Here is a 22,550-nt window from a genome sequence, read left to right as displayed (position 1 = left end):
AGAGCGTTCTTAGGATAATCAATAATATTGACAATATTTCGTGGTACTCGACGAAAATGCGGTTAATTAATTCGGGTGTCGGATTTTTGATTCGTCAAGCAATTGTGAGTGCTCGTTTACGTTTTAATAAAATTTGGTAGAAGCGTACACGAGCATTCGTTTGCCGTATGGCGGTAATTCGCTGAATCGAATATCGAACATACAAGTGGTGCAAGAATGGTGCAAGAACTATCCAAAAATACCTGTCCAATTCTTTTGGATACTCGGTCCAACATCTATGAACGCTCGTTTGTCACGAAGGCAAAAAGCATTCTTAAAATTACTCTTACACCTTCATTTGTAAATTTTACGAAAGTGGAGGAAGAGCGAGCACTCGGTCTAAACGCACCTTTAGAATGCTGCGCGCATCATTTCCACGGACCGCGAGTCTCTCGTGAGAAATCTTTCTTAAATGGCCACCGAATCCACTTGAACGCGGTTCTTGTCATCCTTTACAAGCTTCTATTCACACTGGCTGCCTCCGTTCGCCACTAATAAGAACGTACAACGAGAGAAACGACCTATTCGTATGTTTCCTAGCGATATTTCATTCCACTAGACCTATTGTATTACTCGTAATAACAGTTATGGTTATTGCTATCAAATAGTTTTGTAGTCGTAATATGCGTTTTGCTATTTTCTATACGATGCTACATATGCAAAATGTGGAAAATATTTATAATATCTTTTACCAATTTCCTTTCTGTTCATCTTAATCGGTAACATACTTTGTGAGTTTACAAATCCCCTAAGAAACTAGGAATATAATTCAAGGTTTTTCGTGCGTCGTATCTTAACATAACTAAATTGGAAATCAAATCCAGGATAATGCGTTTAAATATAGTGGCAGGTATTAAAGCTACTTAACGACGAAAACAAACAGAAAAGAATAAAAAGATTACTACCAGTACGCACCTGTGGCACGCGAAACATTATATCTGAATTTTAATATCGTTCCTGGACTCATTAAAAGTAATAAAAAAACAAATCGTGGCGATAATACGATACTTCGTGAAAGTGAAATCAGTTTAGACGATCATCGACACTAACGTAGCTGGAATTAATTTAACAGCAGCACAAATGCCATAATTCCTTTACGGTCTACGTTCTACATCTTATTAAACGCGACCGATATCTTTAAAAAACCTTGAGAACAATCAACATTCCTAGTGGCTATGCCGCACACTCCGCCCCCTCCAAATCGGTCGGTTCACATAAAAAGTGGTTCAGCCAACCGTGGAATGTGATGAACGAATAACGCTAGAAACGTGGCTTAAAACCAGAGAAATCAATAGGCCTGTGTCTCCAGAACACTATTTTACAACACAATGAAAGAAATTCTCAGGAATCAGGCTGTGTATCGTTGGAGAAATGTAATTATGAACATTTGAGATATTTCTGATCTTATCATTAGAGTGCGGATTTTTATGCAAGTTCTATTCGTATTTATATTTTCGTAAACGTAAGTAGAAAAACGCATCTTAAATAGTTGATTTGTAAATAATAGTACGACGAATACATTACTTTCGATATTTTCAGTACATTCTGTGTATTTTCGCATTTTTGATTTTCCACAGAAACATACAAATACTTGAGTGGTTTATCGATTGCATAATTATTTGAAGTTTAATTACATAATATAGAATATAGAATATAGAATTCAGTGACTTCCTAAACATTTGTCTTATTCGAAACTTTTTTCAATTCATCTTGACTATCCGAATGTTCAGATATTTTAAAATTTTATTCATGCCTATATGTTCACCAGCTTTTAGTGCTTAAGACTAAAGGTCATCGTGTTTCTTTCCTGCAATTTTTATGACTTGTTATGCGCCAGAAAAAAAGGGGAGGTCAAATATCTACGTATTAGCATGCAACGTACGTATGCTAAGCGGGAATTAATGTGCCTACAAAGTTGATCACACGCCTTGATGATCGCAACCTACACGGTAACCTTCGTGGTAGAAATATCGATTATATAGTTCCTGAATATTTTTCCGATTATGTGTTTTTCAACCGAGTTCTGTTTCCGTATATGTGTACTCAAATTATGAAAAGAATATTAACATCGTAAAATTTGACATATTGGAAACTTCGCCATTATGCAGTTCATATTTTAATTTATAGCTAATTCTTTATGGAACTCGAGATTTCTGATAAACTTTCAAGGCCACTAAATAAGAACTAAGTAAGGTTATTGCATAGTAATAATAACGTAATCTGTCTTTTATACAGTTAAACTGATATTATTAATGAAATTTTATTTTATTAATATAAATGCATACTTTTGAACGAAGTAACTAAAAGCTATTTAAGAATAAATTTGATAATAAATAAAATGAAATTGTTGAAATTACAAGTTATACGATTGTCCTATTTGAAAAAAAATTATTTAATTGTTAATACACATTATTAGTTGGTAAGTCATTGTGTAAAAGGGGGCCCTAGTTTGTTTCTCATTTTACTAAATCTTTTTTATAAAATTCCAGGTTTGATGAATCAGTACAGGAAAATTTGTGGAAATCGTTAAGTAAAGCCTTGACGCGATTATTAAAAAAGCAGTACATCACTTAATTCTTAATTTAGATTTACGTAATTTTTTTACAGAATTCAAGGTTTCCTAAATTGGTACATAACAGTGTATGTAATGATCATCAGAGAAAATCTCAATGTGAATGTTAGAACGTATTAGTTCGTATTTTAAGTTTTACTAAATTTGCTACAGACCCTAAATTTAAAAAAGTCGGTATCGAAAAATGTTTCAAAGTCATTAGACAAGGGTACGCAACATCATTTTTTGGCAATTATCCATTGAGAAAAAACACTGACACACTATTCAGCCGGAAATAATTATCCAAAACTCGCGTAATACCTGTAATTACCTTCCGTGAATACGCATGCGTCGCAAGGACGCACGTAAACGCACACAACATCGCGTGACAAACCCAAAGTCCCTAGACGACTAACCCTGTAATCTCCGCATCGAAATCATGTTCGTTAAGTGACCTCGATCATTGTGCCATCAGTCTAATTAGTATGCCGGCGTATCGTAAAGCGAACGCAAATCTAATTGCCGTAACATTAGCGATTATTGCGCAGACAGGAGACTAATTGCGCGTTCGATGTATTCCTAAAATCCAATGGAAGACGACCGATTGCAATTTCGTACTAACGCTATGCAATTTGGTACTACCACATACTTTCAAATCGCAATTAAAGGCTCGTATATGTTGCATCATTATACACAAAGTATCTAAAAACATATCGACATATTTCAGGGATTAATTCAGCACATTGAAGTAAGAAAAACAAATGAATAAGTTATTATACAAACATATGTCCTATATCATATTATTCTTTAGACGTAGATACAGTTGTATATACATTGTACTTGGATGACTGAGAATAAATAGGATTCTTAATAAATTTTCTGACTTTTTAAATAACAATACATTGTGTCAGACAGAAGTGAGGCTCATAACATAGTGAATACTATGAAGAACAATTTACTTCCTGATTTTTCAATAAAGGTAAATTTTCTGACTTTTTAAATAAAAACACATTGTGTCAGACAGAAGTAGGACTCATAAAATAGTGAATATTACGAAAAGCAATTTACATCCTGATTTTTCAATAAAGGTAAATTTTCTGACTTTTTAAATAACAATACATTGTGTCAGGCAGAAGTGGGACTCATAATATAGTGAATACTATGAAGAACAATTTACTTCCTGATTTTTCAATAAAGGTAAATCTTCTAACTTTTTAAATAAAAATACATTGTATCAGACAGAAGTAGGACTCATAAAATAGTGAATATTACGAAAAGCAATTTACATCCTGATTTTTCAATAAAGGTAAATTTTCTGACTTTTTAAATAAAAATACATTGTATCAGGCAGAAGTGGGACTCATAATATAGTGAATATTATGAAGAACAATTTACTTCCTGATTTTTCAATAAAGGTAAATTTTCTGACTTTTCAAATAAAAACACATTGTGTCAGACAGAAGTAGGACTCATAAAATAGTGAATATTACGAAAAGCAATTTACATCCTGATTTTTCAATAAAGCTCAACTAGCACTACAAAATAACAGTACACGAGCCATTTGTATATTTGTCAGGTGTGTTAACTCTATAAAACAAAGAGTAGAGAATATTGATGAAATCACATAACAAAAGCATGAACCAAGTATTTTAAACTAAAATTACAAGAAATGGAGTATACTTATATCTTTATTTATTCGATAAATACACTTAATATATCGTTGTCTATTAAACAATACATATAATCCGTATATGCTAGCAAAATGAAAAACACGAAAGAGTTTGAAGATTTAAAAAACGTCTTCTCTCTTTCAAGATATACATTCACGATTTACCAAAATAGATAATTGAAAGAAATAACTAGACAATTCGAAACTTCGTGCGGATTCCATCACTGACGGAGTTGTTAGCGATCCTATATAGATTGAAGCGTAACGACGCTGACCAATGCTGACTAATTGGACGTTATTACGATCGTTAATCGTTTTTCTTTCGATTTCGAGGCATTTCATCGTATCACGAAGCGTACTCGCGTCTGCTATACGTTCGCACGACTGCGGCTACGTTTAATTCATACCGCACATAAATAACGAACAAAGGCCGTTCCGCGAGATTGAAGTGGTAATTGGTGATTTATTTTCGTTATAAATTTTCCCCATTCTCTATCCGCGTGGAATGCGGTGGAAAGGGAACAGGGGAATTCATCTAATTACGCTTAACGTCCCATGAGGAGAAGGATACGATCTCAGCGTGATAGGATTATAATCGTCGAAGAAGTACCGAAAGTGCATTTAATACACGCGTAATTACGAGTTACGAATGCCAGATGGCATGACAGCGCGTACATATTTCTGAGTAATAAAGCCGTAGATCGGTAATAGTCCGCGAGGGTTTGTAGCAGATTACACGAGGTAGATTTTAAGAGCCCGACATTCTCACGAACTGTTATCTTTCGACGAGTAACGATGTCGGAGAACAATGACTAGGAATGCTGAGCCAAGTGACGCGATTATATTCAACGAAATTCGACATTCTTATGACAAATGAACGGTGTAATGGATACGATATATTCACTTAAATCTACAATTTATTTATAACTTATTATATCATACAGGATGCCCAAAAAGGTGTCCCGAAAGTACCAAACTTATACTACGTGTGAATGAAATCACGTAGGTAAAAATGTTCAGATGAAGTCGTGTCCAAAAATGGTTTATCGAGAAGTTATATGCGTTCAAAGATTTCCGAGAAAGTTGTCTGGTTATACAGAACCACAGATGGACGCAAGTAATTTTCATCGACAGTTATTGTTTACACGATCCGACCAGATCTAACTTCTCTGAGCTTTTATTTATGGGGTTACGCGAGATAGTTGGTTTATGAAGATGTAGTAGAAATAGAAGATCTAGGAATCTATTCAAAATGCATTTAATGCTATTTCTACGAGAATATTTCGAAAGAATATTTGACGAATGGGAGTCTGCATTTTTACAGAAGGAAGAAATTTCGAACATTTGCTATAACTGGCAAAACAATGAATACAAATTTTCGAAAGTTTAGGTAACTCTTCGATAAATCATTTTTGGATATGTCCAATTTTATGAGTTTCACATGAACTCTTTTTACTAATGTAATCTCATTAACGCGTAGGATATGTTGGTCTCGATATTTTTGGACATCCTACATATGTATTCAACAAATGATACAACCAAACAAGATTTCCAGATTGAAAGCTTAAAAGAAGATTATTTATATATACTAAACAATAAGGTTGGCAGGAAAGAATAGAATCAAGAAAATAATGGACAAATATTGTTTTCGTAATATTTGTTTTGACGTTCTTCTAAGACTCTAACAATTCCAACAGAAAGCTCGAAGCATTTTATTATACTTCTCTAGTACAGTACGATATTTAACACAAATATTATCAGTAAGGCCTTATAATTCAAAAGCTACAGATTACTAATGCTAATAAGTTCTTCATCACAATGCGAATACTTTGATTACATAAAAAATAAATTTCACAAATTACCATCCATCCTACTATTATCTCATTCCAGAATTACAAAAGTTTCTGAAATTCTAGAAACAATTTCTACGACAAAAGTTGCTTAACACGTCGTCGTTCAAATTCGCCAATATATTTAGCCAATAAATTATCACGCAAAAGGTGAAGAAGAAGTAAAGAACATACGATCAATCACTGCTTCGATACGCTATGTGCGGATAACATACCACATCTAACGAGCTGATTTCTCGCTTCAAAATCGATATAGCAGTCGGTGAGGTAATCCTGCGAAACCTTTTGTGTTCAATTAAACTTGCTTGCAATTTGACTTGGACGGTTCAGCGTGGCGGTGCGAGGTGAAGCGAGGTTGGAGGCGAGCACGAGGCACTGTATGGACAGCAGGTGCTTCGGAGATTCACGGAGCGTTCGAGGAGCTGTGGTGGGGATATTGTGTGGTTGGAGCGGGGGAAGAATTGCCGGAAGTGCAAGTGGCGTGTTATCGCGGAGGGTCAAAGATCGCGCAGCGGTGCTGACCCAGTGCTTCGAGGGCTGTAAACGCTGTAAACGCTCGACCGATGGTGGTACGGATCATCGCGCGAACCGAAGCAACGGTAATTTTACGGACGATCACGAGCATAAATTAATATCGGCCGGTTATCTGATCGTTACCGCGAGCCCAGTCACGTATGAATTTAACCCCTCTGATCAGATTCGATCGATAACTGTTACGATAAGTATGAATATAAATTGCGAACCGACGGGCCTAGCTATCCGTTTTATTATAATAGGGATACACAAGCACAAAAACGGCTAGAAAGTCTCATTACGCTTAACGGTGTTCGTAATGTCTTCTCGAGATATGTAGGTGGTTTTGAGTTCGAGAATACAACAGAGACCCTCTTTGGCAGTTGCTTGTTGGATTTGTGTTGCGTTTGCTCGTACAGATCCTATTGTAGTTGGGAATTTAAAAGGTTGCAAAAATGCATCTTCTTGAAATACATGTTTTTCAGTTGAACGTAACGAGTTTAAGTAGTAATCTAAATTCTATTCGGAATATTTTTATTAATTTACATGTGATATCGTTTGACTCGAGTCGAAAGTTTCGAACAATAAGTTGCAGGTTACAGACTTCTCTTTTATAAGTTTACGATATTTTCACCATAATTTTATGGTAAATAAGATTGAGACAATCGGTCAATTTGTAAGTTGTAAAATTTGCTGATAAAGTTTTACTTCTTTTATTATCAAAATTGTTTCGATCGTGGAAAGTATATTACCGTAATCAGAATCGATTCTTTCCTCTGTAGAATAAGAACCCAAAAACCGTAAAATTAAGAAAATAAAATTCAATTTATAGTCCTATAAAGTTTTCCCACTAAAGTAACTGATTGGAATGCAACAGATTGCAGTAAGACGTTGTATCGCGACAATGGCGATAATTTTCTGCAACTTTTACAGCAATATCTACTGGTTTAATCAAGAGACATACCGCGTGCGAGAATTTCAAAGTCGCCCTTTCGAATGCGTTCCAGCTATTTTATACGATTTTACGACTTTTTCGCGGCACGATTGTACACATATTCAAACAAACCTGAACGTACGTGCCGAGACTCGCTATCTTCAGTTACAACAGCGAAAGGCGTCGAGCGCAATCGTAAACGATACTCTTACGCCGCGTCAAATCGTCGACATCGTCGAAATCGTTCCGTTACTGACCATAGCTGCCGTCATTTTTTTAACATTTAACACCAATAAAGATTTGTTTTCTGTCGCATTACGCGATTATGCATCTCCATTTGTTAAAACTCCTATTTTTCAAGATACCATTCTATTCGGATGTTAGAAAAGTTTGTAGCGTTTAGTTGTTCCATTGTTCGCTATATCATTATTCGATATTAGAAAGAATTATTTCTTACGTATTTGTGCAAAATATTACTTGACAAGTACAATTGCCTTCAGTTGGACATGAAAAGCATCAATCAGAGAGAAAAATTTCGCATCGATCGATAGGAAGAGTTTTCGAGTAAGACAAACTGCTTGATATTTTGATAAAAATGAGAACTCCGTGGAAAATGAATACATAAATCATGGCGTTATTTTCTTATCTCCGTTCACTCGATTTCAGATCTCGAACGAGATACGTATCGACAATTGGAAAATAAAAATTCGCACGATTAAACGGCGTCCTTGCGGTTTCGAGCTGGCGAAGCCTGGCACGCGAGAAATAGCGCACGAACGAATTCCTGCACGCACTGTATCCCGGCTGTCTAATGAAGATAATCGACGACGTATTGTGGAAAGAGATTCTACATTGATTTACCATTGAGTTTACAGTTTTCATAAAATGGTAGCGGGAGATGGAAAATCAGCCGATATTTTTATTGTTTGAATCTAAACAGACGTACTTGAAAAACAGCAGCTATTAGATATTTCTCCATCTTATGAATATTATTTATTGAAACACAACAATTTTTTGGATTAACATCAGGATATAATTTCTATTAGAGACGACTTCCATCCTTGGAAAGCCTTAAATTGTAACATGTCGAAGTACTGATTAAAAATCGGTTTCGATAAAAATGTACGGTTTCCATTTTTATATAGAAAAACCCTGGACGACATCTCAGGAAAAATATATGTATACCGATGAAACGTTCGGTCGGTAACTCAATTTATTCCAGATAAATCATCGCCGAAATAGCTATTATGTAAGCATAAATCTTAGCTTGATTCGCGCGCTTTCGTTACGATAAATACAATGCCCTCGCGATAAATCGTAACGAGAGCATGGACAGCGGTCGACCGGTGATAAATTGACTGGTAACGCAACTTCGAAATGTGATCCGAATGAAAAGCCACCGGGGCGCATAGGGACCGGATCACCGGTATTCGTACGAACGAGATTCGATACTTTTACGAGAGTGGTCCAGCTGTCTGTTTCGCGAAACGGGTTCTTCCAATAAAATTCTGTAAATTGCATCGAGCTTTTTTCTCTTAATCTATCGGGCTTAAATCTTGCCGATACAACGGAACGAAATCGTTTACAAATTCCTGCAGTAGAATAATCGAGAAGAATGGTACACATATATTGGGTATTTGATTTTCATGGAATACGCTGTGGCTTTTTTCATGTAGATGAAAATTTGTTGAAAATGACAACGTGAGTTCGTGCTCGCCCTCCACATGCGGATGCGCTAGTTACAAAAAGCATTAACCAGAAGATTGTTCTAGATGCAATCGATAGATTTACGGTGTGATAGATTTATCCGTGCAATATTGTAATAACTATTGTGATCCTACCTCTGAATGTAGAAATAACAACAAAATTACGTAAATGAAATCTTTTAATATTTAAGAGAAAAACTAATATAGTATGGAAATAGTAATTTCACGTTTTTAAACAAAAAATACAGGAAAGTATTAAAGTTCATAAAAACCCAAATAGAGAAAAGGAGTTTTAACGTTTAAAGAAAATATTTAGCATAAAAAGAAACGAGAAATCACACGTATCAACGCTTGTGTCTTATTTTCCATCAGTTAAGAATGATCCAAAGGACGCACAGGGGTTAATTTAATCAAAGTTATTATCTTCGATATTTGTGTAAACATTTGCGAATTATATACAGCTTGATACGTAACATCACTATAAGTCAACCAAAAACGATGTCATTGGCGAGGCCGAATAATAAATTGTTCGCTTAGCGATATCTGATAAGTGCTATAAATATCATAGAATATATTTTTTAATCTGAATATATTCTCGGTAAAACCAAGACAGTGTATAAAAAGTGACGTGTAAACGAAGAGATTATTGATGTACTGAGCACAAAAAGCATCGTGTAAATCGACGGACAAGTGTGTCTGTAATTTATTGTGTATTCGCCCTTATACGAGGTACCATCGATGATATCGCTAATCCTGTTCTCATAATTCGTCTCATTTACACGGCCTTCTTATCCCTTTCCTTTACCCTTCTACGTTCAGCTCACGCCAGCATCAACCAGCCGATTCTATCCTTTTCTCTTAGACGGTGGTTCTTCGAACGAGCACGGTAAAGTGATGCTCGCGCGCGACCTCCACGTTCTTCGTTCGAACGATACCGGTCCATTGGATACTCGCCACTTCCTCGTTTCAGCTGATCGTAGTGTACCTTAAGACCCCTTAGCACGCAACCAAGGATGCCGATCTAAGCGGATCAGCTAGAGAACAGGGTGGCCAATAGAAGGGAAAAAATTACCGACAGATAGGACGAAGTTACACGGCGAGGAAACTAAGGATAAAATTGAGGGAAAATGACGGTACTTGGTAGAGTGGTTCGATAGTTTTATACAAAGTTTTGCATGAATGGTGGTATAATTATATTACAGGGTGATTCTACGTAGAAAAATAAATCGAAAGCGTAGAACAAGATTTTTTCACACGACGCATCGTTTACGGGGAAATTAGATCTGAAATTTGTCGAGAACGCGTGTACATAGATTAGTTCTTGATTAAACGTGGTCGGATAAAATAATATTTGTAATTAGTATGTTTACTAATATTTATAATTTTAGTGTACTACTATCGTAGTAACATCGTCTAATTAATTAAAATTTTTAATTCGTGTTAATTCTGTAAGGGAATAACAAGTATTGCTTTTAGCCATCAATTTGCCATTAATTAATTTATTATTACATACATTTTAGTAACATTTATGAGTACATAAATGCTACTAAAACCTCCATTTATCTCAACTATATGTCAAATTTCCTCTGAAACGTATACGACGTAACCAACGCAGCTGTAGGTAATATCTAAGTATAGATGATTACTCATAAATATCCAGACACTTTAGCCGATTTGTAGCAATAGTAATTGCTCGGTTACGTCGTATGTTTTAGAGGAAATTTTATACATACTTGCGATAAATAAAGGTTTAGGTATTGCAAAAAACTATAGACACATGCGTGCTTTGTAATTTTGAGAATTATGGGAAATGCTACAAGATTGTGCGATGTTCGATTTTATGAAGCGATCCAGCGAAATGATAAGTGTGAAGAAGGCATAAGGAAGTACTTCTGAACTGAATGAGACGATAAGGTTGATCGACAACGCGGAAGACCGGAGATCGAATAAACGGTGGCCATTTGTATTCCTCACTTTCTTGTTACTTCGCTACAAGATTATTACTCGCAGAAACTCCAATCTTAATTTCAGTAGTAGTGCTAAGTATAAATTGAAACATTTGTTATGTAAAGTATTAGATCGGTGATTAATAGCTCGGTGATCAATAACAAAAATACTTTTCCTATGGAAAAATTACTACGCTAAATCGAATACTACGTAAACTAGTATTTAGTAAATAATTAGTATGATTTATAAATATTTGTCTATCAGGATAATGGTATATTCTTCGGAGAAGGTTTCAGTTATCATCGAACAGTGGGTTCGTTTTATTTATTAAAACTCGTAAGAAATAACTTACTTCAAATGTTTTATATATTTTTCTATATTATATGAATTCTATGAATTTTTACATTGTTCAATTTTTGCATAGATTTATACAAATATGCAATCTAGTTATCACTGAACGTGAATTTCTCGAACCTTATGTACAACTTGTCTCGACCGTTTTCAAATTCAGCTCTATCGTGAATAAAACGAAATTTATAGCAGAACCAAATACGTAAAGGTCAAGATATGACAGCTTTAAAATCAATATGACCAGGTTTGAGGTTGTTTTCTTTGGAAAATCCGGTGGAGCGTTGGTCGAGCAAGAAATAGCCACCGATCCATCCGACACGCGATCATTCGACCAACGATATCTCTCAAACGACGTAATAGCACTTCCTCGTGTATTCTTCACGCTCATCTACTCGAACAGAGCTTCATGAAAACGCGGCATCACGCTTGACTTTACCGATAATGGCGATGGCCAACCAGAATAGAAAAGTCCATCGTGCATAGTCGGCGATCCTGGCAATATTTATATTACGATCGAATGGAGAAAGCACGTCTTGGGTGATATGTTTCACCGAGCCGAAATAAAGTAACGTGCGAGCTATCACCTTACAATTTCCCACGTACGCCCTACGTACGCGTTGCTTCACACGCATAAACTCTTCCTCCATTCCGTTGATTAACTAGCGTCGTTAGAACGATAAGTGCGGCTGCGCGCAACGTTGAGAAAGTTTTCAACACGAAAGCTTATATAATTAATCGTCCAGCCGCGGGAGATTTTCATATTTATGACAAATTTACGGCGATTACAAAACATATTATATACAAAAATTATTTGGAATGAAAGATGGTAGCCCGTGTTTGAAAAATCGAGATTTAAATCGAATTATAACATAAGCCAGATATGCGATTCTTTTTCTAAATTCATTCTAAAAGGTATTAATATTTATATTAATAAAATGAAAGCTTATAATTAATCGTCCAGTCGCGGGAGATTTTCATATTTATGACAAATTTACGGCGATTACAAAACATATTATATACAAAAATTATTTGGAATGAAAGATGGTAGCTCGTGTTTGAAAAATCGAGATTTAAATCGAATTATAACATAAGCCAGATATGCAATTCTTTTTCTAAGTTCATTCTAAAAGGTATTAATATTTATATTAATAAAATGAAAGCTTATATAATTAATCGTCCAGTCGCGGGAGATTTTCATATTTATGACAAATTTACGGCGATTACAAAACATATTATATACAAAAATTATTTGGAATGAAAGATGGTAGCTCGTGTTTGAAAAATCGAGATTTAAATCGAATTATAACATAAGCCAGATATGCAATTCTTTTTCTAAATTCATTCTAAAAGGTATTAATATTTATATTAATAAAATGAAAGCTTATAATTAATCGTCCAGTCGCGGGAGATTTTCATATTTATGACAAATTTACGGCGATTACAAAACATATTATATACAAAAATTATTTGGAATGAAAGATGGTAGCCCGTGTTTGAAAAATCGAGATTTAAATCGAATTATAACATAAGCCAGATATGCGATTCTTTTTCTAAATTCATTCTAAAAGGTATTAATATTTATATTAATAAAATGAAAGCTTATATAATTAATCGTCCAGTCGCGGGAGATTTTCATATTTATGACAAATTTACGACGATTACAAAACATATTATATACAAAAATTACTTGGAATGAAAGATGGTAGCTCGTGTTTGAAAAATCGAGATTTAAATCGAATTATAACATAAGCCAGATATGCAATTCTTTTTCTAAGTTCATTCTAAAAGGTATTAATATTTATATTAATAAAATGAAAGCTTATATAATTAATCGTCCAGCCGCGGGAGATTTTCATATTTATGACAAATTTACGGAGATTACAAAACATATTATATACAAAAATTACTTGGAATGAAAGATGGTAGCTCGTGTTTGAAAAATCGAGATTTAAATCGAATTATAACATAAGCCAGATATGCGATTCTTTTTCTAAGTTCATTCTAAAAGGTATTAATATTTATATTAATAAAATGTAATTAAAATATTACGATAATACAATATATAATACATATAAGAGGGGAACAAAGTGGCACAAATCTTAAAACAACTGCTTCTCAAAAATTTGTTTTCGAACACTGGGTCCTTTTTCAGATTCCAGGTCACAATTGTACATTCCCTGATTCTCCGATGAAGCATTTTTTTACGGCTGTTACATTTTACTTTCAGAGTATTAATTGTCCGTCATATGAAGAAAGAGTTACTAAGTGACGCGAAATTTAATATACTTGAACCTAAGTGATTATTATGTAAATGCTACAATAAATACAATTCTGTACAAATACTCTTTGTAGCCATCGTGTAGCTTGTTTAGACTTGTCACAAAAAGTGGTGAAATATAAAAAACGCGATGTGATAATAGCATGGATCGACGAAATTAACAGAAAGAGTAAAACGCGACTTATTAGAAGATACGCATTTGTTAGAAGAGAATTACTCGCGTTTTAAAAATAGAAAAATTATGTAAACCTATCTGTGTCGTCACGAAACTAATTGAGTTGCGTTACTCGAAGAGTCATCTAGTCCTTCACTGTCTGTGCATCAATGTCTGTATCTCTTCGCCCGTTTCTTCCGTGTCACGCGATTCCACGATCGCCTTTCATTATTTAATCCCTGTCACTCACAGCGTAACACACGATAGTATACCCTCAACTATGTTAAATAACTCTTCCGCATCGCAAACCCTTTTTATCCTTTATTAAAGCGTGCAAACTAAACGACATTTCTTAGAAACTTCAGAAAATTAGCGTACAAACAACTTTCTGTAAATTAGAAATCTGTCTATTAAATTTCTTTATTTAGAAGTTTTACGTTTATCGTAAAATCGATTCGATACTTTTATTTAATTTTCTCTACTATTTACAATAGAATATACAATTCTTTAAAATTCTTGATTTTTTATGTATATAAAAATTATCGTAACTTTCATTTTCCGAATTAAACTATTTAAATGAAGCTCTATTTAATTTAAGTACTTTATAAAACATCACGAAGCCTTATTTTGTATACTATATGTGTTATTATTGTGTTTTTATAGTAAAATGAGATAAAAAGAATAGAAAATTTATAACATTTCCTCGTTAAATAAAACTGGATCTACCACTACAAATTTTCTGATTGAGAATACGTGTCGATGGTATTAACCGCTTATAGCATCTTGGTAGCAACAAACATATCCATTCTAGAACATATTTAGTTACTGCTATAAGAAAAACATGTTATCCTGTCTCTTTCTCAACACAGTACTACTACAACGATTTGATAAAACTGATGCAAAATAAGTACAACCAGAAGTTTTTCAAGAAGAAATTCGGCATACAACTGAAAGCACTTTGTTGAAGACCATGTTGCTCAAGGATGCACCGTACATACCAATCATTCAACTAGCAAAAAAATGCCGTATCGAATCGAAATACCACTCTTTCAACGTTCATTAGGAAAGTAACGAAGATGCTGGCACGGTCTCCGGCCGTATTACACCCCGTTACGCACGCACAGTCCTGTAGTGTCGAGTTTAAGGCGGTTTCGAGCACGCGACGATCAGGAAACGCTGCCGCGCTGGCAGTCCGGGGATAATGCGAACGACACAAGGGCCTCTTAACAAGCTTCGACGAGGTGCATGCAGGAACGCAATGTTGCACCGGCCAACTAGGCTGACTTCTTAGGACCGCCCGCATTGACAACGCCGGAGGAGACTGCGAGACGCGAAGAAAGGGACGGAGAAAGGGAGAGAAAGAGAGAGAGAAGGAGAGAGAGAGAGTACAACTCGCGGCGGGATAATAAGAAATACGGTGTAGCCGCTAATGCATCGGTCGGCGCTCAGACTTTTTACCAACCTGCGGCATAAAGACGCGCCAACGTTTTTTATCCCTTTTACCTTACGAAAGAAATTTTATTCCGGAAGTGAATTGTAAGAGGAAATCAGTGGCTTGATAAGTGGATTTTAGAGTATTTTTTTGAAATCTTATCTTGAGTACGTTGGAGTAAATTTTCTGCCTTACAAGAGGAATTTTATACCGGAAGTAAATTATGAGAGGAAATCAGTAGTTTGATCAGTGGATTTTAGTATTTTGGTCTCTTTTTATTTTATTTCGCGGATGTTTCAGAAAATTTTACTGGGGATGGTGTTTTTAGAAGATTGTATATGATCGTTGGTAGGAAGACGAGTATAGCAGAAGCCTATTTATATGAATCCGTCGGGGCAGAAATAATTCATGTAATTAGATTTGATTTATACGTTTGATAGCAGAGAAACGGACATGTTTGCAAGAATTGTCTATAAAATACTATTTATTAGGAAAATATGTGTTTATTCTATTTCATATCGTAATTTAATGAGACGGGTATTGAAATCGGCGTATTTTAAGGATGACTGCGCTAGTAGCGGAACTTAAATGTTTGAAATAGACGCATGAATTAATTGCTATATGAAATGTCTTTTACATTTGGATTTTACGAGTTGCACGCCTCTTGCTTTAATCTGCTTCCATTTTTGTGTCAATTAGAGGCAGTTAAACGTTAAAAATAGTAATGAATCGAGGAAAGAATTAATCTTTCTTTTCATACATGTATTTTCTAACTACATGTTTCATAAGAGATCTAATTGGTACTATTTACTATATTAGGAGATTATAACTAAGGAAAAATACACCTACGGAAGGGCAACTAACTCTTTTCTTTAATTACATTAATTGGAGTCCATTAGTATCATTAACCAAAGATTCGTACTCTTAAATGGACTTCAAATCGTCGATACTAACAACGTCCAAACTCTACAAGTAATTAATTTTTTAAGGAAAACGCTGTATAAGGTGAAAGTTCAGTTTATATAAAAAAGAATCGAGAGATATTTCCATGGATATTTAATGAAAAGTGCGAATCAATCTGTTCGGAGAACTTTTTTTTTCAAAGGAATTACAGAATTCAGAATAATTCTGTACTTTATCCAAATGAAGAATATACACAGAATATACACAGAATCATTACATAATATTTAGTCCTAAAAATTAAAAAATTCTAAATTCTGAATACTGAAAAATTATAAGATGTAAGAAAGCAGTCTATAATCCATTTATAATTATCATGCAAGAAAGTTCTGACAATCGAAACACAGTAGTGAAGTGACAAGCAAATGAAAGGAGATGCTATACGTACAAATCGGTACATGAATACGTAATTTCTAAGTTACATGACGTTATAAAGAGATGAAAGAATCACAAGAATCATAAGAATTCTATAGAACTAGAATCATTCGAAACGCTTCCACGAGACTATCTTCACGACCCACGTCTGGTTAATGCGGCGAACTTCGAAATCGTCCTCCATGGGTCGACTCACAATTAGATTCGTGGCATTTAGATTCCAATCTGATAAAGTCCAACATCGTCCTCCTCGTAACTTTCGCCGCTCAGCACCGAGAGTTGGAATTCTCTGCGTTTTGTTCATTCACAAAGAGGAAGAAGTCGGACATGGAGGACAGACGAACCGATGCATGTCTCTGCATAACAATTTTCTCTCACGCCGCAATGTAGCTATTCGCGATAAATGCAGTATTCTAAGAAGAAAGCTGTCGTCCCATGAATTTACAATTTTCATCTCTTTTTCTACACATTAATATCAGAAAATAATTTTAAATTCAACGTACGAATAATCTATAAACGTTGCAGTGAATCTGTAATTTTTATCAAACCAAGCGGAAGCGGGAAACTGGTAAGATTTAATATTTAAATAATTTCAGTAATATAAAATACCTTAAGAAAGATGCTGTATCGTGGATACGATTAACATATAGGAGGAAAAGCTTCAAACTCTCTATAATCGGAATGTTGTGTACTCGTAATTGATTACAACTTTCTACAGAATTTTTCCAATCAATAGACTACTTACTGTCTGTATAATAATTAAACAAACCACTATAATGTTGAAATATTTGACCGGAGCAATGAAATATAATGTACAAAAGTCCCTCTAAAATACTCATATAGGCACCTAAATAAACCTAACTAAAACAGTAATCCGAAATTTCATTCTTTCCCACACAAGTATATCGTTTCTATGTCACACGACGTTACAAAGAGTAAAGTTTGTTGGTAAATATTCATTTGATTTTGAATTTACCCCGCAGAAAATATAAATCAACGGTACAAAAAAGGAAGAATATCCCCACGCTCTTGAGAAGCAAGAAAACATGTAAGAGTCAAAGAAGATTAAATTCCTCGTATGCTATGATACAATGAGCGCAGGAATTAACACTGAAATCCATAACGATAAGCGACAAACAACGAAGAAACGAGGTCGTTAAGCCTCGAGAGACGCGAAGCGATCGCTATGTCGGTGCGAACAGGGCACGATATCCAATTTGCCTAAGTTAGTCTCGGCTCGTAACATTCAAAGGAGCAATTTAACCTGCGTAGCGGCGAGTAATTTAAACTTGCCAACGCCATTTAACCAGAAGTGTCGTTAAGAGTCAGACACGTCATGACGTATTATCAAATTTAATTATATCAAATCCATCCTGATTATCTCGATTGTCACGATTATCTCAGTGTCAACAACAATTTTCAATAGAAGAAAGAAGTCTGTCCACCCCGTTTTTTATTTCCTTTGCTTCGTTAGATATTCGTTGTAAGTCGAGGAAACAAACATCACGAACAAAATCACGGAGAGTCGCGAGTAAAAAGTGAATGGGAGATAGGTTCGTTGACCACTTGTTTGCGATGTTGACACCCGACCTTGACGATCCCAACAATGATGAGAAGAATAGCCTGTCTCGCATTGATCGATAACAAAAGTCCTTACACAGATTTTCTAGATTGAAATTATTCATACGGAAGTACGAAGTTTTCGTTACGAATGATTTGATATTTATTTGTCTTCTCGATTATTCATCTGTCGCGAGCTTTCAGCAGAACTAAAGCCTCTCAATCTTCCTCATAATATCATATCGTTCGCGTATTGCAGCACTGACACGCATAACTTGAAAATTACGATTTTAAGACGAACGAATTTGGATATTTTGAATCGTTATAATTTTGTAAGAACAAATTAGAATTTGCTTTAAAATAATAGTAGTGTGTCCCACTTAGCGTCGATTTGATAATCAGAATCCCTACTCGTATTGTTTTAATGCTCTTTTACTCCCAAAAATTCTCTGTATTGTCTATGATTTTGGTTCCGTCTAAAACGATTCTATGACCTGTAATTATTCAGAATTTTTCTTCTTAAATTTACCTAATTATACTTTAAAATTACCTAATTACATGTAGCCACTTTACACGTATTTCATTTGGAACAAGATTGGAAACCGTTCTTGCCACGTTATTAGCCAATTCGATCGAAGAAGCCTAACTGTAGGAACACGTTGGTTATTTGCACCACGATCAACGGCTTATTCTCTTGTCTCTGGCTGTTCTATAACTACCTCCGCCTCCAGCAACGGAGCAACTACAATCGACGACCAGCACACCGGCGCTGACGGTCGTAAACCCAGCGGATGCCAACTATAAAATAATACGAACGCCGGCCGGACCTTAAGGTAGTTAGCTCTGTTTAGTGGCCATTAATTTTCCAACGCCGGTATTCGCAGGATATTATTGTATCAGTGTATCACTGACTTCCAGAGTCGCAAACTTCCTTCATCGGTGATGCTCCTGTACTTAGGCTCGACTAACCGAGGCCAGGTTACCGATCGATCTCTCTTCTAAGCGATTGATCGAAGGTTGCTTTGTAAATTACAAGTAGAATACACGATACGTATGTGATTTGAATCGAAGGAAGAAATGACAGAGTTGTGCGCACTTTGGCTAACCTGATACCGTTTGCCATAAGAGAGTATTGACTTTTTTCTCTACCGAATGATTCGAAAACGATATGCAGAAGGAACTTCGTTTAACATTGTTGTTGCTTATGGAGGTATTTAAACACTCATAGAAAGCGTGTAGAATGTGAAATTTTTCTGACATTTGGAATTCTTGGAAATGCAAGATTTCAAAATTTTCCTATTTAACATTTTTGGGGGAAATCCATATTTTTTAAGATGTATCGATACTCGAATATATCTTATGGAAATGCGAAATTAAGATCTGTTTTTTTTTTTTTTTTTTTTTTTAATAAACGCATTAATAATGTAACATAATACATTCAAATTTGCAGAAGGAAACAAATAGACGTAATTTTCAAAATAGGATCTAACATACTTGTGTAGATATGTATTTATGTATATCCGTACTACATATCCTAATAGGCTAGAGAAAAATGATAATTATTCGTTGAGAACATTTTTGTCTATAGCGGATGCGTTGTTATTATGAAAGAAAGTTGCAAATTAAGAAATATGCTTGAAAAACAGAGGATTTTAATAAAAGCGGAATATAAATTGCCGTTGTTTCTCTCTGTAATCTGCAAATTTCTTCGAAGTTTTCACATTCCCACGCGACGGTCGTTCATAATTTACAAGCCTCGCATTGCAGCAGCGGCCTCTGCTGAAATTGTAAAAACCAATTTAACATCGCGTTAATCTTCGCCTAGCTGTTTTCAAATCGTAGCGCACAAAGGAACACAGTAAAACAAATTCTGAAACATTGTCACCTTGCAAACAAACTTTCGATTATTTTCACATTTTTTTTTTTTTTTTTTTTTTTTTTATTAACAGTTTGTGGTTTGAATCAGAATCGACAGTTTATTCCAAATGATCTATACCCGAAAGCTATTCATAATTTATGAATTAAATTTTTTAGTACAAGATAAAAAATATCGAATAAAATATTAAATCTAGCGTAAAGTACAATCGCGAAGAATTGGAATTGATTTTCTCGAAATTTTAAACAATCGAATATAAAAGTTCTGTGAAATTTCCAATCGATGAAGAGAAACAAAATTTATTTATTCGATCAATGAATATAATACTATTGTAGATTTCACATAAATTATTCCGGTCTGCGAATGAACGAAGTTTCAAAGGTGGCTGAATTATCCGGGTTACCTGTGTTCCCTCGTTAGTCCGACATGCTTAACACGTGCGTTAGATGATGATACGGCAAGCAGACCGCCGCAATTACGGCGGCATATACGCACACATAAACACATACGCACATATACATACACACCCTGTATTACAACGCACAGCTTGCTGGCCGAACGCGCGAGAATCGGTCACGAGTGCACACGCGCGCCGATCCACGCGACACGCTCGAGCGGGGAATGAGAAAAAGGGGCAGAGAGATCATTAATGTAATTAATTATTAAGCTGATGGCAACAGAGGAATGGTTGAGTCCAGCGCGCACACACCAATACCATATTACGAGCCCACATATTATATGAAAAAATAAAGTAAAAAAGATAAAGAGCACGAGACAAATAAATAATTATAGATCCAGTTAAATAAACTTGTCTTTGGTATAATCAATATTTATCGATTATTAACAGAATTTTACGTATAGAGTATGTTTTAAGGGTACAAAATTGCAATCGTCTCGAGATGTACTCTTTAAACATTTGTGAAAAAAAAAAAAAAAATAAAGAAAAAATAGTTATTGTTACGAGATCAGCGGATTTATTAAGAGACCACGATTAATGGCATTACTGATACATTATTAATGATTACACACACAAGGAGGATCGATCGGCGATCGATCGCAGAGCGTAACGATTATTCGTGCCGTTAGTCAGCGGCCAGGCTCTTGATTAAATGTGTTATACATCGATATCGAGAGAGCTCGAGCTTGGAACAGTTAGGTATAAGTTAGGCGGAACACGTTTTGAGCCGGTGCCGCGCTGCTTGACTTTCCGCTTTCGCGTCGTGACAGGTGGTTTCGTCCTCTTACTTCCACTTATTAGTCATATTAATTATAATCTTGGTGTACCAAGCCAATAATATTAATTATCGCGAAGTATATAATCTTTTATTTCATAATTTCATATATCTGGAAATTTTTCAGAAATTTGTATAATTAAATACGGCAAGGTAATAACAGCTCGTATAATCTTGGCTTAACGTCCTCATCGTTTTTGCTATCTTTAATATGTAATCTGTCTAACTCACCATGGCAAAATAGTATCTAATATCGTTTAATGTAAAATCGATCGATAATTTTATCTGGCGAAATTAATTCGTTATATTTTCTAATAAATTTTTGTACTTAAATATAGTAAACTGTCATGTCATTTAGTATAGTTAATATTATCTTTATTGTTTTTATTATTCTTATTATTCTTAGAATTTTTAATAAAGTCTTCCAATGTTAAACCAGGTCGAATATTTTAGAAACAAAAATGTCTGAACTGTAGCATGCCATACGCTCGATCTGATAAAACGAAAGTATTTTGCGATGGAACAAAGTTAATCTGATCAGACACGGGTTTTGCATTCCTAACATCCTTCCAGGACACTGACGATTTTAGCGAAGGCGTGTGTTTCTTAGAAATACCTGACGGACTCGAGATCATCTGTGCAAACTAGCGGCTCGACAGAAACAATTTTCATAATCTGAGATCGCTCTAGGACCTGGTTGTATTTTGTCTGAAACGCAACATCACGTGTCCTCGTTGCAATCGTTCTCGTAATCTCGCATTTTCTCCTTCTCGAGGTCATCTGTGCGAATTAAGTGTTATACTCAGTTTCTGCCTTGACCTTTTCTAACTTGTGGTTAACTATTTTTAGAAAATGATAAATTCCAGTAAAATTCAATAGATGGCAAATACGTACAATGAGAATTTAAAATTTCGCAAATGCATTATTAGAAAGCTAAATGCCAAGTTACTAAAAATAATCTAATCTTAACGTACTCCAACGATCTTGAAAATACTTATATTTTAATATCCTCTTAAAGTAGTAATACAAATCACACTTCTCTTTTTGCCATGTACATTTTTGTTTCCAATATTGTATACGAATATCTAATATTCTTTTTTAAACGTTAACAAACTGTACTTCT

General features: G+C 34.9%; 1 protein-coding gene and 1 long non-coding RNA gene across 6 annotated transcripts in view; one reads left to right on the top strand and one right to left on the bottom strand.

Annotated features, from left to right (window-relative positions):
• The window catches only part of LOC110120238, a 176,324-nt gene that overhangs the window by 118,803 nt on the left and 34,971 nt on the right, over positions 1-22,550 (top strand). The gene's annotated exons all lie outside the window — the stretch shown is intronic.
• Positions 1-22,550, bottom strand: part of LOC100646399 — a 161,090-nt gene that overhangs the window by 126,714 nt on the left and 11,826 nt on the right. The gene's annotated exons all lie outside the window — the stretch shown is intronic.

This window comes from Bombus terrestris, chromosome 6 (assembly GCF_910591885.1).
Source record: "Bombus terrestris chromosome 6, iyBomTerr1.2, whole genome shotgun sequence".
NCBI classification, from domain to species: Eukaryota; Metazoa; Arthropoda; class Insecta; order Hymenoptera; family Apidae; genus Bombus; species Bombus terrestris.
This window is presented reverse-complemented; position numbering and strand designations above follow the sequence as displayed.